The sequence below is a fragment of the Lepisma saccharinum genome, chromosome 20 (assembly GCF_977018435.1).
Source record: "Lepisma saccharinum chromosome 20, izLepSacc3.1, whole genome shotgun sequence".
Lineage (NCBI taxonomy): Eukaryota > Metazoa > Arthropoda > Insecta > Zygentoma > Lepismatidae > Lepisma > Lepisma saccharinum.
This window is the reverse complement of record NC_139248.1, coordinates 27,619,950-27,638,184: the sequence shown is the minus strand read 5'-3', so window position 1 is coordinate 27,638,184 and position 18,235 is coordinate 27,619,950. Positions and strand designations below refer to the sequence as shown.

At 39.0% G+C, this 18,235-nt stretch overlaps 1 protein-coding gene across 12 annotated transcripts in view; it reads right to left on the bottom strand.

Annotated features, from left to right (window-relative positions):
• by (focal adhesion protein tensin) overlaps positions 1-18,235 on the bottom strand; it is an 826,913-nt gene that overhangs the window by 261,474 nt on the left and 547,204 nt on the right. Inside the window, exon 1 of one of the 12 annotated variants that reach the window (XM_083142286.1) lies at positions 4,290-4,418. The exons of the other annotated variants lie outside the window; for them this stretch is intronic. The gene's annotated coding sequence lies outside the window, so the exon portion shown is untranslated. Of the gene's footprint in view, positions 1-4,289; positions 4,419-18,235 lie in introns of those variants that run through there. 12 annotated transcript variants of the gene reach the window in all.

Genomic DNA, 18,235 nt, shown 5'->3' with positions numbered 1-18,235 from the left:
TTACTCTTCCAAAAATGGAGTTGCATTAGTTCATACCTCTTAGAAAGTTGAGATGGTAGTTTCAATTGCACAGCGTTTCATTAGTGGATCAAGGCAGCTAATTCCGTGAACAATGATGTTGTTTTCCGAAAGTCTCAAATATTTGTCTCAGGCAATCACCCTCCTAAAATGGACGCATCTTCTGTGGTGATAAAATGCCACGTTTGGTGCGAGTTCTTTCTGTATATTTTCTCCCAAAGGCATAACGCTGTCGCATTATAATGAAGAGGTCCTGTGTTCGACTCCCCCTCCTCTGGTGGAAGCACAATGCACACTGGTTCCACGTTAAACTGTAGGTTTAGTCCCGATTAGCCTTTCTGAGCATAAAAGTGGATTTAAAAACAAACTAATAAAATAGTCTTCTGGATACTTCGTGACATAACTTTTTTTTCTTTACTTCAGCTGCATCTACAGATTCTGTTGACATTTTCGGCTGATTCATATGGCAAAATTTATGTGTGGGACGAGGATTTCTAAATAGGATAAGTCACTCATTAGCAATTGAATAATTCTGTAGCTTTTTCCATACATAACTAGTTTATTAAAATTTATTCACTGCAGTATTGTAGTGATTATTGTGAATCCTTCTTATTAGTAGAATGAATATAAAGTTGATATTTCGCATACCATATTGATATTTGAAGATAACAAGTATATAAAAATTGTAATGAAATAAAAAAAAGGGACAATTCTGGAATTTTAATGCCGAGCTAATTAAAAAGTCAAAATAATGTATTGTGTTGCCGGAGGAAGTAACGCTAAGATGATGATTTTATTTGTTTATTTGGAGATTATTTTAACCATACCCAGGCTGGGATTTATATAAATATGTGGAGTCCCGGAACTGCAGTTCTCAAGTTCAATCTAAATTCTGATCTAATCTTGATCATACCCTGCATAATTTTGAGCCTCCTAAGCTACTAACTGCTTTTATTCATGGAAGTATTAATTTGATCACAGTTTTTGTTTCAATAGCTCTAGTATTTACTTTCACTTTCTAATGACAAAATTGGCTTTTTATGGGTTGATAATATGTGAATATTTCAAGCATAGATAATATTTACAAGTAAAATATACATGTTATGAACACCAGAATACAGTTATTTATCGAATTATTCATATATCTCCAAGTATATGTACTTATTGAATTTGATTGGGTGGGCAATCGGGTGGGCACAGAAATTTTTGGGTGGGCGCTTGCCCACCCGTGCCCACCCCTGGCGCCGTCCCTGCCTAAGAGCGCTAAATTTTATGCGCGTCTCCTAAGTGGCTTATTGTACTTGGAGTTTTATTGTTGCAGGCAAATTGGCTCATTCGCTAAATTTCCTGCCACTTTGTAAATTTCATGACGCGTAATGGCATTGTTTGTCGGCGCCGTTCCACGTTAAGACACGACAACCCTTGGAGGAATCCAATCTACTAGTACATGAGAGATAGCACTGGTATTTTAACGTCGCTTATTAGTACTCCCAAGCTAACCGCGACGAAGAAGGATGGAATGAGACGACTCAATTAAATGATTCGTCCATAGCCAAGCCTATTGTAGGCACGAGCGGGAAAATACAGCAACCCAGTCAAATTTTGAGAAGGTGACCTCCGTGGTCAAGAACGTATTTAAGGGGGCACAGGGGGTCCGGACCCCGGCTCGATCGAAAGACTTACCAAGAACAAAAATTAAATAATGAAAATATGCTTTCTTTAATATTTGTTGTATAATCGAGGGTTATTTATTTCAAAATATTTGAAGGCAGTAAATATATATAGTTTTTATAATTGCTTTATATAACATTAATTTGATGTGTGTGTGTGTGTGTGTGTCTAAACAGAAGCTTACGTAGTACAATGACATAACAACAATATAATTATTTTATTGGGAGACGCTTGAGACTAATATGTCAGCGTAGTATTTAGGTGCGAGGCCCAAGGGTCCGGACCCCCCCCCCCCCTTCCTGAAGGACTTACCAAGTACTAACTTTAGCTAAGCAATGAAAATATATCTGTTTCGCATTTCCTGTATAATGGAAGGTTATTTACTTGCGCCGAACTTTAAATGACAGTACCAAAGATATTAATCTGAAACTTTCATTTTCGTCAATTAGATCTCCGATTCTTATTCTTCCTTGTTATTTTTAATAAATTTTCAATTCTTTATCTATTTGGCACTGATTTCCTTCCCAGGGCAGTTGCTTTCATAAAGTTTAGCGATCTTAACTATACGCTAGATAATGAATACATGTTATTACATCTCTATTCTTATATCGTTTAATACCTATTACCGTAGCCGGACCCTGTGGCCGAGTGATTAGCACATCGCGCTGTGAATCCAAGGGTCCGGGTTCGAATCCCGCTTGGGCTTCGTTGTTTGTGAATGTCCATTCATCAATTTCATCACTCATCCCCATCTTCGCAAATTAGCCAAGAGGCACAAAACGCAAAATAAACTAATCAAACGCAAAATAAACTAAATCCATCAATCAACCTATTACTGTAATGATAGCAATACAATATAAATTCAATATTTATTAATTAGTATTATTTTAATTTAATATCGGGGTGTAAGGGGTGCACTCAATAGTCAACCTCACTTCCACGTAGTACACCCTGGACTGCAGACTAACGAGGCTCTGGAGACTGGCTCCATGGCCAGTATAATTCTGTGTCGTCCTGTGTTTTGTCCTTATTTGTCTATGCGCCCTTTTTAGCCTCAGCTTTTAACCAAGGTAAGGAAATTTTAGTTTCCAGACACGCTTTTATTTTTTTTATGGTAAGGGGCTGGACCCCGTATAGTGTGACGGGTGCAAAATAGCCTCAGTGCTGACGCACCCAAAAAAATTTAATCCAAATTTAATATCATTATAATATAATTATTTTATTTTAAATTTTTATATTATTATTATTATTATTATTATTATTATTGAGACGCTTGGTACAGACTCCCCCCAAATAAATTTCTAAATACGTGCCTGTCCGTGGTGAAGTGACTAGCAGAGCGCGCTACGACGCCAGGTAGTCCTGGATTCGAATCCAGGATTGGGGATGGGTTTTCTCTGTTTCACTCATCAATATGAAATCAATATATTGTTGACAAGGCAAAACTTTCCCTTGCGTACATTTTACCTCCTTGCAACATTTCTGATTGTCAATAATGGGGATAAATATATCAACTATACAACTTATTACATAGGGAAAAAGTTAGTTTGGAATAAACCAAAAAAATAGTTTCTCGTACCCAAACATTTGTTTAAATGGGAAACAAACAGATATTGTTCACCACAACCAACTTCCGTCAGTAATCGTGCACACTTGATTAGAGTTACCAAAATAATTTAGTTAAAATTATTAAATTTAGTGGAAGCTACCAAATCTTTTGTTTATGGTTACCAAAACGCTTAACGAAACGTGTTTTGTTCATTAAAACAAAACCATTTTTCTATGTACTATTGTTTTCTCATAACTTTACAACAATGCAAAACACTACAAATTAGATTTACTACAGTCTTCACATAAGGACAGAGTTAAGTCATAAACGTTTTAATAATATTATTTCATTATAACTACAGTACATTATAGCATGGAAAATGTCTTATTGTATAAAATTGTATTAAAATAATAAGCATGTGGTCTTCCTTACATTGTTTTGTACACGAAAATAAGGCGAAGTTCTGGACATGTTTTTCTTCAAATGTTATCACTATTTTGCAACCGTCTTTGTTACATGCGACATTAGAATGAATGGTGGTCCAGTGGAATCCATGATTATTGCCGTGCAAATTGTCCATGACTATTTTCATTAATTTTTTTCTTATATCCTAACTTTTTAAGCGATGAATTTTTATGTATGCTGGTGCAGAAGTTGTCAATGGCTTGTTTTGAGTTTTCTTTTAATTCTTGAAGCTCTTACTGGGTCAAATAAAGTGCACGAACATGGTGATGGACAATTTCCACGGTAATACTCATGGATCCCACTGTACAAACACAATGATACAACAATTCCCCATCTAGCAATCTCGCATTTGAACCCTTGTATTCCTGGTTTTGTAGTTTGTAACAACAACCACTACACCACAGAGCTTGGCATGCCTATATTTTGTGCCTAAAATGTTTTATTATGGCAAATACAACTTATTAATTGCGATGAAACGAAGGTTTGTAAAAATATGAAGGCTAGGTGAAAATTAACTTTAAAAATGTTAACATTAAAACGTATCAAATGCAAGAATAACGTGGAAGTAAAAAGGAAGCCGACTTACCCATCAGAAATAAGCTGATTTATGGATTGTTGTCATTCACATTGTTGTCCTGCCATGCCAAAAGGATTTCCTAAACGGAAGTCGTACAATCAGAGTGTTAATTGTGAGCGCGCGACAGATGGAAATCGTTCTTTCACATGCACACTATCCGATAATTCAGGTGCTGTATTCGCACTTGCAATGTTGCCAAGTATCGCCAGAAGCTCTTGCGTTTCGTCGCGAGAGAGCGTGCACGTCGCGCTGCGAAGCTTACGTACACTGCATCAAGTGTTTGTGTGTAAATATTTGATGCGGAAAGCAGTGAACGGGGGAGGTAATATGCGCGTTTAGAAGGTGAAAAAAAATCGCATGATGATTACAGGGCAAGTGTACGGACAAAAAATTATAGTGCCACGTTCACGTGATATTTACATATTCGCACTCCTCGGTTCATTTCACGATATGAAACGACATGCTTGTGGAAGTATTGAAAGGAACGAGTAAGGGTGCCCGAAAGATTTGTAAAGTTCCACAATTAGACAAAATGTTCATGTGCGGAACATGAAGATTATATCTGCGTGCTGGTGAAGTTGAATTAGCTGAAAATTGAGTTATTTGGTGATTGCTTTTCAGTGATGAATTGTTCAACCTTTAGATTCTAGAATATCTTCTCACAAAAGGGTTTCTCGTAATTGCTAACATAGAGTTTTTATTGTTTTTAATGTCTTATCGTTGTATTGATTTGCCCTTTAAATTCTGTGATTGATAGACCAGGATGAGCAATAAAGTAAATTGAATCGAATGAGGCATACATGTTAGGACAGATATGGGTGGTATATATACCCTTATCTGTGATATTAGGGTGCACGTATATGTTTGTGTCTTAAGCGTAGTTAAGTTTAAACTGAATTCTGAAAAACTATTGCAAATGCATTAGGCCCGCTTCAGGCGAAAGCATTTTCCTTAGCATTTTTCCTAACATTTATGCCATGACCAAAAAGCTACCGTGTATAGTAAAATATCTTTTGTCATTTCAGATGCCATGGCATATTTCATGGCATTTCTCAAGGATAGAACCGGGTCTATTTCTGTAGCATTTTTTGTAGCATAACCAATCAGAAGCGACCTCATGGTCACGAGTAGAATATAATGGCGGGCGCGTGAGATGTAAACAATGTATCACTTCACACTTTTAAACGACGATAACTATTCAACCGAGAGGAATATCGCTTCGTATTAAATGGTTTTAGGTAGAGAAGAAAGGCGCTGATTAAATACATACTTTACAACGTTTACTGCACACGTATGGAAGAATATTTTAGCCTTTTCAATTGTAAACACCGTGCACTCACCATAGACGGTGTAACTCGACGTGCCTTTCGTGCTGTATGTATTGTACATTGTAATTGAAACAGCTAACCAAAATGTTCCATAAAATGCTTTCGTGTAAAAGTACTATTTGTTAGAAGATTTTTGGAAGCATTTAGGTAGCATTTATGCTAGCAAAAATGTTAAAAGGAAATGCTTTCGTCTAAAGCCGGCTTTAGTGTGGTGGGAACTTTGCTTTCTTTATCGCATCACTAAGCTACCTTCGTAAAATAGCTGTTATGCATATTCTCTAATGTCGCTCCTGGCAGCGCGTGGCTGCACTTTCCCCTAAACCCACGGTGCTATATTCGAGCCTCAGCAAATTTCTGCGATCCCATCTTTCGAACCCCTCAAAAAATATCTATTCAATGACCGAACCTTCAGGTCGAAGCGTTTCGTGCATGCATGAAACGGGACACCCCACACCGCATATCAATGTGGTCAGGTATTCGAACCAGGCTCGTTTCAACACAACAAGCACGTAAGGCATTGAAAACGTGAAATACGACATCAGTGTTGCCAATTACTTGCTTAAGTACACCGTCCTCCCAATGTACAATTGTATATATTTATAATTCGTCGTGTGAAAACCAGAGTGGCTAAGCTTGCCAATCTCAGCCAAATAAAGCTGTTCAGAGGAGACTGTTTTAACAAAATTTAATACCGGATATTTGGAGTTACGTTCCTCTGGTTCTCATACACAATGAATTGCTATGAGCAAGAGCTGCTGTTTTATGTAAGTGCCTCGTCACCAGTATGTACTTTAACTGCACGAAATCGACCTTCTGTCTGAGTAGAGTTCATATCCAGCGGTTGGTCACCTGCAAATTTCTTTCTTTCAGCACTCTGAGCGAATGCTGGAATTATACCTTTAACGGTGGTCAAAACGCTCCTCACCAGGGTTTTTTTTCAGAATTTTGCATTTAAGGGTGTGTAAGGGTCAGGGGGCGCGAGTGGATGCTTGCGACCCCTTAATTCTCTTCCACACCCCCTTCAGCACACCATAAGTTCAACTGAAAGCAATGTCAATGTTCAACCCTTGCAATGTCATATTATGTCATGTCGTCATATCGAGCGTCGAATGTTAGGTACTGAAGTAAGACCGTTATAATTGTATGCAAAAGGCAAGCACTGAAAGAGGTATAGCTTCTAATAACCTTTTCAAAATGTCGTTTACCATGTTTTACACCCGAGCCCTTCATTTAACGCGAGTTGTAACGTGAAGGGTAGTTTTCTTGTTAATACGTTCTGTGTATTTGTTCCACGTAACATGTCTATAAAAACATGTCAAATTTCGTTGAAAATCCTCAGACCATTCCGCTCCCTCCAGGTTGCAACACTGCGAACAAACGTCGCTGCAGAGAATGGAGTGGGGAAATGTGGTGTGAGCTGCGCAACAGCTATTTGCAGCGTCTTGTTTTTAAACTTGTCAAGTTATAGTAAACGTACCATTTCAGGCTTTTCAGAACCCTTTAGAAAGAGACCCAATGTTCACGAACAAATTTTACAGTTCGTTGTTGGAGATAGCGCGGCAGAAGGGATGTTAACGAAGCCAAAGTTGCTGTGCACTTCACGTTTTGTCCTGAAGTGGCAGACGAAATGTACTATGTATTTTGTACCTCCATTGGTTACATTGAAAAGGTTCAGAAATTGTGTTTTTATAGACAAGGCTAATTTCATTTTTTTATTTCACTACATAGTTCAATAAGACTGCAACGTGTATCTGAATGTTTACACTGTACAACCACTTTCTTGGAGTAGAAGACTTAATACATATCATCATGGACGTCCAGGGGGGAGGCAAGTGGGGCACAGCCTGCCTGGAAAATGAATGTCAATCTTAAAGTTATTATATTTCACACATAAAATGTAATTTCAGTCAGTAATTTTTGTTAATCAGTAGCGACGATTAGGGGTGCAGTTGCCTCCCCCCCGCTTTTTGCTACTTTTGCCCCTCCACTATGCTAAACTGTCCTTGCCCCTCCCCCTTTTTGGCACCTTGCTCCCTAGTTTTGAAAGGTTGCATGCATGTTTCACGGTTTTCCTTATTTTTAATGATTAATCCTGGCGCCACCGTTGGTAAGAATAAATTTATAACCATGGATTTGGCCCTTGCGCTATCACCTTTCCTTTTCTTTCAGTCCATATTATGAGCAGGTACACTCTCTCCCGGCATCTCTGGAACAAGCGAACGAAAATAAGTCCTCTGCGCAAGTAACATTCGAGAAGGCAAGGGGAAGTGAGTGCATGGAGGGGAAAATGTGGCTGCGGCTACCTACCAGCCGTTTGCACCAGCGCGAGCTGCTTTACTGTTCACTCCCTTTCTTCCCTTCCCTACCGTTACACGCGGCTTTGCTCCACAGATGACTGAAACGGAGTATACTAATCAGAACTGGATTAAAGTTGAATTCAAAGCACTGTGTGCCTCTGCGGGTATCGAACCTACAACGACATTACGTCCCTCATCTACAGTGTGGTGGGCAGTCTAGCAGTAAAATTCAACAACAGAAGAAAATTTTCTGTTCATGTTCACAGAAACATAACCTTGCGGTTGGAAACACTGCACAACGACAATGGTCTTCCTACTTGTTTATGCTGCTTGTCCCGTAGCTCGGTCTGTTCTTCTCATTGATAAAGATACGCCGATATGGTGTTTTATTGCCTTCATGTTCTGAAACCAAATCTCGTAAAGTTCGTAACAAGTTCCCACAGCAGCTACGCATGGGAAGAACAAACTGAGTCGTAATTGATGTGATACCTTGGGCGGCCGCTCTTCACTTTGTTTGTTTATTGGGCCAGTTTGTCCACGATTGAGACATGGGCGGAATGGTGACGCCGTAATGGGTTTCCTGCCACATTGAATGATCCATTGGATGACCGTTTAGAAGCTTCTCTAGTTCCTGATGTCCGTTTTGTAGGAAACGAGGTTTTCAACAAGTTACTACCTGCATTGAGATGGTTCAGTGGGATGCATAAGTACTATCAAGTAAATTGTCCATCACTATGTTTATGTGGATTGTTTCACGCAGTGAGAGCTTCAAGAATTGAAATAAAACTGCAAACAAGCTGCTGAGAACTTCTGCTCCAGCATAGGTAAAAAAAATAATTCCTTAGAAATACGTAGGATGCAAGAGGAAAATATTAATGAAAGTAGTCATCAACAATTTGCTGAGCAATACTTGTGCTCCTTCCGATATGAATTAAAAACGAAATACAAAAACATAAAGAAACAAACAAGCAAAAAAAAAGTTTGGTTATTAAACTGGCATAACATGTCCCGGAAAAAAATATATAAAATAGGGCAAAAATCGTGTCTTTAGATGGGATATATTGACGTTATATTTATGTGTCATCAGAAAAAGAAAACGGTGTGAGGGGGAAGAGGAAAAAAGATGTGAAAGATTCGTTGGACAGTGATACAAGGAAAAGAGTAAAATAAATTAAGGGCAGAGAATGAGAGAAAGGATCCAATAAAAATGAAGGACAGAAAGGACAACAAAAGAAATGATGGACCGAGAAAATGCGAGCAAGAGGAACGAAGGAAATAATGGGCAGAGAGAATACTAGAGGAAGAGAAGATAAAAATAAAGGAAGAGAAAAGAAATGAGAAACCGAGAGAATAAATTGAGGGGCAGAGATAATACGAAATGATAGAGTGAACGAGGAACAGAAATAAAATTAATTTGCGACAGAGAATGAGGGAAATGAGAGAAGGGCAGAAAGAATGCGATAGAGGAAGAGAGAATGCGTGATATAAAGCAAAATTACACGACACAGTGAGAATGAGGGAAAAGAAATAAAAAAACTAGGGACAGAGATTGAGAGATAGATAAGAGGGACAGAGAGAATTCGAGAAAGGAAGCGAAAAGAACCGAGAAACAGAGGGTCACAGAGGGAAAGACAGGGAGGAAGAGAAAATAGAAATAAGGGAAGAAGAGGATGCGAGAAAGACAAAAGAAATGGGGTACACAGAGATAATGAAATATAAAGTGTGGGACAGAGAGAATGAGAGTAAGGCAAAGAAAAGGAAAAGAGGGACAGAGAGAGATCAAGAAAGGCAGAGAGAATGAGAAATGGGAAGATAAAGAAACGTGGGAAGGAGAGAATGGGACAAAATAAGAGAAATAAACTGGCAAGCAACAGAGTGAGGGAGAACATCAGAATCTATCTCCTGAGGCACCCCAACAGTATAGAGTTATCTTGATTTAGCCCCTGCATTAAATCCTTACCAAGGACATCTTATCAGGGACCAACGACGTCAAAGCGACGCCGCTGCAACCGGTTCCGTGCTTTTTCTTCTACGTCACATCTGGTAACCTTCACTCCTCTATTTAGGTATAGGGAAGAACTCCAAACATGATAACGGGTTGAATTTATGGCCATCCAAACATTCGGGAACCCCCTCTTCTGCAGATAACAAATTTGGTACTTCCGGTACGTATCTCTTTCCTGACCCCCTTGCTGACGTCGTATCTTCACTGTATCTTCGCGGTTAGTCAATTTTCAAAAATGCATAAATCAATAAAACCGTCTACAGGAGAGCTATTATTATTCACTATTTCACAGTTTATAGAACTGCTCATGTACTAACAAAACGCTCAAGACATGAATCACAAATGCAAATACACAAACTACCATAAACGTTTGTTTTGTTTCTTTAAAACTAATTTTGAAGCAAAAGTTTGGTTTGCACTTTTCCATCGTCAATCTCATGATAGAATTAAACTAAATTACATGTGCGACTGCCCTATGAGGACCAGGGCCGGCCAAGTGTGTTTTCTTTTACACCGAGTGACTCGTGGTCTGTACATCGAGTCCCATTGCCGCTGTCTTCTGGCCTTCGAGACCTGCGGCCGCTACGTCATCTTCTCAATTAGGTCCCAAATTGTCCTCACGACGCTGGGTCAACACAGAAATTTTGGTGGCTCCCACAGGGAATCGAACCCGGGATCGCTCGCACCAAAGGTGAAAGCGATAACCATTTGGCCACGTGCGAACCCAATCACCAAACACTTCCAAACTGTGTCATCCTTCATAACTTTCTTCTAAATATCGCCTTTTATTTGGGTCATGTAGTCCTCTAATCTTGTCTTCAAAATTCTTCCCACTGCAGAAACCTTTGTCAATATTTAGAATGCACCACATACTTTTATTTATCATTTATTGTGATTAACCTGTAATGGTTTCTTCTTCATCATAGCCCGTGAAAGTAATGACGCCTTATTAATTTAATATTACTGTCAATTTGCAAAGAGAGATAAAATTTGCTTCGCCGCAACACAGCAATTTCTCCAAAAGCCACATAATATTGACACACTGGCCCTTTAATGTTAAAACAATTAATGTATACGATTTGTTCTTCATGTATACAGGGTGTTTCTGTGACCGTCTTACAGACTTGCAGGGATGATGGAAGGGAACAAACGCAACAAAATGAGTTACAAGCCAAAACCTTCGAAGGGCAGTCACGTACAACGCGGAGGGGAACCATAAAATATGTCTGGGGAAGTGGAAAACAAACACAGAAGAATCACTGTATTGGCTTTAATGAGTAGTAACAGCAGCCATCATTACAGCAGTTGTTCCTCGATACAGGCATGACAGTGTCGCAATAAGCTCTGCCGCATCCGCTCTAATATCCCAGGAGTCGTTCAGACGAGATCACAGGCTGCCAGGATAATTGCCAAGAGTTCGTCTACATTACTCACAGGTGTTTCGTAGACAACACTTTTGACATGACCAAACAAAAAAAAATAAAAAAATCAAGCGGAGTCAGATCAGGTGAACGGGCAAGCCAAGCAACAGCTGCGTCTCTCCATATCCACCGCTGTGGGAAGGTCTGCGTCAGATATCACGAGTACCAGCTACGAAGTGGCCTGGGGCGCCATCATGCTGAAACCACATGCATTGACGAACGAGTAGTGGGACATGATCCAATAACTCTCATAAATAGTGTACACTCATCCAGTTAATCGTGCCGGTAAAAGATATGGACCTATTAAATGTTCCAGGCCACGCACGGTGGATACTTTCCCCTTTGTTTTATGGTTCCCCTACGCGTTATGCGTGGTTGCCTGCCCTTCGAAGGTTTTGGCTTGTAACTTTTGACTGGGGCATTTGCGGACCAGGGTTCCCTATCTCATTTTGTTGCGGTTGTTCCCTTCCATCATCCCTGCAATTCTGTAACACGGTCACAGAAGCACCCTGTATAATACACGTAACAACGCCCCCATCTTCTTCTCACGTGAACTACACCGTGGAGCCTCCCAGATGGCGCAGTGGTAATGTGGTCACCTGCTAATCAAGGGGCCCGGGTTCGATACCCAATGGAGGCACATAGTGATTCCAACTCAACGAACTACCCCATAGGGAAGGTGACAGAAACTTGCTGTTCCCACACTATCAACAGTCCCGTCATTTTTTTCCAACAAGTACATTACAGAAAGTGAACAGAAGTGTGTACCTCATAGCTACCTACATACGTTAACAACAATCTGTTTTTCCAATCTCCACGTTTCTGTGTACATTAGGTGAACAAGTTAATGTTGTAAATGACAACCGTAGGTGCAGATTCACAAAAATCAAGAACCAAATAACACATTTACAGATGAACCACATAAACCAAAGAAAATTGCTCTGCAGTAATGGATTTTCAGTGATTTATTGGGTTGTGTGTCGCCTCCAAATGACATTCATGTTTACAACCGAAAATATATGGTGCATAAATGTCCTATTATTGAGATGTGTTAAAACAGGATACAGTTTTGTATACGGTTATGTACATTGCTTAATAAAAATATCAAGTAATTCCAAATCAGACACATTTTAATTGAAAGCTGTCACTGACTCCAAATTATCTTTGGAGTATTTAATGTTACTCGTTTACCAAAACCTGTAATGGAACCTAGCATACGGTCAAACAGATGAAATATTCATGTGTGTTACAGGTATGCATATCTGATGTCAAGGAACGTATCATAATTTACAAATGAAAACTCTTTGGTACATACCACGACAAGTGTAAACAACAACTTTGGTAATGCTATGAAAAATGCCTTCGGTTATTAGCATCCGACTTTCATGAAATCAACTATACCGTGTACGTAAACCCATTGCATAAAGTCTAATATTGAACGCCCGTTATCTGTCTAAAAATATCGTCCAATTATCTCTCAATTTATAAAATTTGGAGTGCGCGTAAAGGGTTTTCGTCTGCCATCTAAAATGCGCTAACCAATTCCGCTCAAATAATACCAGGCCAGTGCTTGAAGATATCTACCTACAACAAAATATTCAGCTCACATAGCTCTAAATTTGAGGCAGTTAGTGTGACTACTTGTCCACCGGAAATTTCATTCACTAACACCCTCTACAGTATAAAGCTTTTATTGCCAAATTATAGCTAGCCTACGTGAAAATGAAAATCCTCGAATCCACGACTTTTGACACCGTTGTTTGCGACACTAGCATACCTGCCGTCATATGCGACACTGTATGGAAAATATATTCCATGACAGTTGCGACACCGTCATCTGCGACACAAAGTGTAAATAGCTTCCCGTCACACTTTATCCAGGCTCAGGACTGGCAGCATCGTGGAAGCTGGTGTGTTTTTAAAATCTTTATTAGTTTTACTTCACACTGGCATCATGGAAGCTGCGTGTTTAAAAGCTGGATGTATTTACCCTTTGTCAATGTAGAAATGTAGAATGTGTCGTTTCTCTTGAAGTTGAACCACATCTTACTATTTTCATTCTAATTTCTGAACGTACGCCATTTTCCTCAAAAAGCGCTTAAGATCTCTATGCATTTCATAGTCGGCAAACGCTCTTTGTATTCTCTCATCTAATGTAATGTACTGACGTCGTCTACGTTTCCCTTTAAGATTCAAGACCCTACTCTCACATAAGTAGTCGTTGTACACAGCTTCTAATCTTAAAGTCTTCACTAATTGGTACACGTTAGGACTTTACTTTTCCGTCAATACATTAACTGTATGGTTCCATCCCTCGACTGCATTGTTAGTCCTGTGCCGCTGTTGGGAGCAGTTCCACATGGAAATGTCGAAAACAGAGTTGTTCATCCACTGTTCAACGAAATAATCTAAAAATTTTCTCAATATGTCGTGGTTTGGCGCATCTTCCATCACCGACGTCAGTCACAGGAAGGTAAGCCAGAGATGAACACATTCTTATACACAGCCGCACGTCTGGATCTGTTTTGTAATCGTTTGTCAGTCCCAACTCCTGCACCTTTCGCCACAAACATTGGTTAAAGTGATAATTACAACCACTGATCTGAGCCTCGGGAAATACTTTCTTCAGAGACGCTATTGCTGATGCACGTACGCAAATGTCGCTAGATCTGGTAAACTAATTAGAAATTGTAGAGGAAAATCCAAGCAGTGTCGCTTATGACAGGAGAAAACCAATTTTTGCCTTAGTGTCGCAAATGACGGTGTCGGAAATGTCGGAAATCCAAATCTTCTATGTTCCGTTACTTATGCTCCTTAAATATATGTTAGATAATTTAGAAACTATTAAAAATTGGAAAAGTTGGAAATATGTTACTATGTTAATTTTCCTTACATTAACCCCTTCTGAAAACTATGGTTTAAAACTTCCCACGCCAATAAAAAAAGCTAAAGGGTAAAAGCTGTGTAGAGACAATCATCACACAGAAGCACAAAACAGAACAACACACAGTTCCACAAGTGATTATCTTGACTGCATGTCCAGTCACCAGTACCTCGTTAGCCTCGGGATGTTGAACGTGAGAGAGTTTGACATTTGAGAGATTTACAACCAACAACAATAAAAAAGAGTCGCTACATCTTAATGTTCCATGCCATTAGGTCGTTTGAGGCTTATCCTCACGAGTTCAAAACTCAAATGAGTTTCAGAGTTGCTTCTCTCAATTATGTGCTGCCACCTGTACACTCAAATCTGAACTTTTCTTGTGCCACGCCAGTAATCCTTTACCACCGTCGAAAGAAATACCAATGCCCTACCATACTCGTGTGGTACCTGTGGAAATGCCGCTTGAAGGACTGCAACAAGCATTGCTGCTTCTTCAAATCCGTACTTTATTCAGAAGTATCTTCGAAATCCATGTATATTCATTCTTCTTTTGTCTGAACAGTTCATACTGAAGAATAATAACGAATTTGACCTCTTTTTTAAAAAAGATTTCCTTATATTAAACGACACATTATAAATGTATTCCCAGATCTTGGAGCTTCTTCTAAGCTTTGTTCGCACAGGCTACTCACATACGTGCAAGTTCACAGATTAAAACAGCCCCTTTAATTTTTACCCAGTTTCAAGTCTGTTTTTTCTGGCTGTGACGTTCATTTGTTCGTTCATTCGGTCTGCAACAGACTGAGGACCATGAGCGCCATCTATTAATCTATTGTAGCATTTAAAAGATCCTTGACAATAATTCACCAAGCAGTTTCAGGCAGTAGTCTGTGGTGAGGCAATACTTTAAAACTTCGCACGCTGGAGCACGAACGGATGTGGTCGCGTGTGACTGGCGGAAAGGAAGTTGTTAAACTTCGCGTGTTGATAGCTAATCTAACACGTACAGCGCATCGTTGTCAGTGTAATTGAATTATGTACACCGAGTGTGTCTGCTCTGCGACTAATTGACTTCGGAAACTTCCACGATGTCGCCCCCGGCGCTTTTTTTTCCTTCATCCATGGCTGGCCGCATAGAGCTTAATTGACCGTCATGTCAGAAATTCACTGGGGCTGTTTCGCTGGCTGGCACAATAAACAAAGCTCCACGCACGGTCGTATTTAAATAATGGTAGGGGTTCAACTTCCAGTAAATCGAAGATATTAAAGTTTAAATACCTGTAATGTGTCAATAATAACTATTGATTGAATGGTTATCATCTTTAAACAGTTTCGAATTAATATTTCTAAATATCTCACTTTATCTATCGACGTTAGGTAAAGTTCCCCGTGCATATAGCACCGTGCCATGAAAGCACATTTAGGGAATGTGGTAGTAGGACCCCACACATTCTATATTATTTTGGAGGTGATGTGATCAGCACCACGCTCCGGCCGCCTTTACCCTCAGGGTTGCACTCAGGTACCCCCTTTGATTTTAAGATCACCCAGCCCGGGAATCGAACACGGGTCTCTCGCATAGCAGTCAGGCGCCCAACCGACTAGACCACCGCGGCTCTAATCACAGGGTGGCCACTGTAGGGCCATGATAAAATTCAAGTATAATTCCCGGTTTTCAAGGCGAACTTTCCAAAATTTCGAGGGTACAGCAGATGTTTTCTCTCTACGTATTACGACCCTCACCACCTACCCACACATACACACAAATATATTATGAAAAACTAAATACGCTGACCAAGGCAGAAATTTATTTTATTATAAAACATAAACTAAACGTAACGTTTCAACCTTCTAGCAAGGTCTTCTTCAGTCTCTGCACCAAGTACAAATGTAACAAGGTACAAAAACAGGACGATATATATACACAAACATTACTCCCCTCCAGACTATTAGAAAGATGTTCTGGAACATTCTAGCAGGTGGTCCGTTGTCAACTGTACTTTCATCTAAAAGGCTAAACATATTTTCTTCCATCTAGAATGTTGTTGGACTCTTTATCTCACGCTCTTTTTCCTTTATTCTTCTTCCTTCTCCTCTCCTCTTTCTCTCTTGTCCTTTCCACTCTTTCTAACACCTTCTTCCATTCTATGTTTATCTTCAGTTCCCCATTCCAGTTCATTGTGCAGAGTCTGAAGAAGACCTTGCTAGAAGGTTGAAACGTTACGTTTAGTTTATGTTTTATAATAAAAAATAAATTTCTGCCTTGGTCAGCATATTGAGTTTTTCATATCATGGGAACAAGGCTTAATGGTGTTACAAATTTATTAACAATATAAAGAGTTTGTGTGATTCCAATATATCCAAAAAAGTCTAAATCAATGCAATTAAACGGTATATATACTTAAACCATTTAATTTAAGGTGCCGAGTTTGAATTTGCAATTTCCCATTCAGACTCGAAATAAATCTTCAAACACAAGTCACAAATGTTACTGGATATACTAATCTACGAAAAATTGTTAATTGTACAAGAATTTCAAACTCAAATTTGCCTCTTCAACTTCAGGATACCATATCTTGCAATAATCTTTCGTCTGTCAGATATTGTTCTGCAAGGGACACTAAAAAAGTAAACGGATCAAGAGAATTCTATTTTATTTTCCAAGCAGCTTTCTTTTCCTTCTTCGATAATAATGAAACCTAAACTGCGAAAAACTTGCCTCAGAGCATTAATAAATATGTATAAATTCAATGGGATTTGGAGTAATAAAATTTGCAATTTTTCACGTCTACGGGAAAAATTCAAGCAGAATTCGCGCATAATTCCCGGAATTCAAGGAATTCCCGGTGAGTAGCCACCTTGAATTACGTTAACAATTACAATATCATTTTTTCAAAATGTACAGAGTGGTCACAAAGTGGGCGTATCCCCGTTTATTTTTCGATACAACGATGCTAATGGTTTGAACGCTTGATATGGACACATACTTGATACTTTAAATGAGTCCGGAAGATCGATATGGAGACCGTCATTTTAGAAGCTCAGCCGAATTCTGCACCATGTTCTGACACGCTTGGCGTTGCAAATGTGTCATTACTAGACTTCGAATTTTAGGTTTTTAACCTATTTTTTCCTTTACAGATATGTAAGAAATAGTAAGTTATGTCAACGTTTCGTTTAAAAAAACACAACAACTGATGAATTTTAATAGTGCATAAAAAACTATTTTGCTTGTTAGAACCTATTTTAGGTTTATACGCCTAAATCAAGCCTTTTTTAGGTTTTTATATTTTTTTTAAGGTTTTTACAGGATTTCTTATGTCACACAGAGGCATTTTCTTCCTTTGGTCACGAAAAAAAATTCAATGACGAACGTGTTTTAACGTACTTTGGGTCTCTTCCTCCAAGTCTATGGTGTTTTATCAAAGCTTTTAACAAAGCAAAATGTATCTTGCCATCATTGCCTGCAAAGTCCAAAATGCAAACTTCTAATCCTTGCGGTCTTGCTCACTTTCGCTTCAGTTCGGTGCATTGTGACATTCATTCATGTCTTGCGAAGTAATGTTTCAGCATTCAGATTTGCATCACTGACCATGGTAATGTTGAAATATAATTTTTAGCATATAAATAATCCTCACAGACAAAAGGCGGAGTTTGACGGTGGATAACACGAAAAAAAGTGTTACCTAACTATACGGCGAAGAGTGGATTTTAATAGCAAATTTCCAATGGTAAGTTCTGCCATCGCCGTAGGGTTAGGCAACACACATAACGTTATGCAAGATAGTGCGTATTTCAAGATATAGGTGTCCCATTTTCATTGCCGGTGACTATACCTAATCAGCATTTTTTTCAGGAATTTTGAACTATTTTTAGTTTTTTTTAACCTTCCTCAGGATTTTTCGAGCCTAACTTGAGATTTTTAGGATCTATTTTAGGATTTTTCGAACCTATTTTAGGTTTTTTCGAACCTATTTTAGGATTTTTAGAACCTATTTCAGGATTTTCAAAGCCTATTGG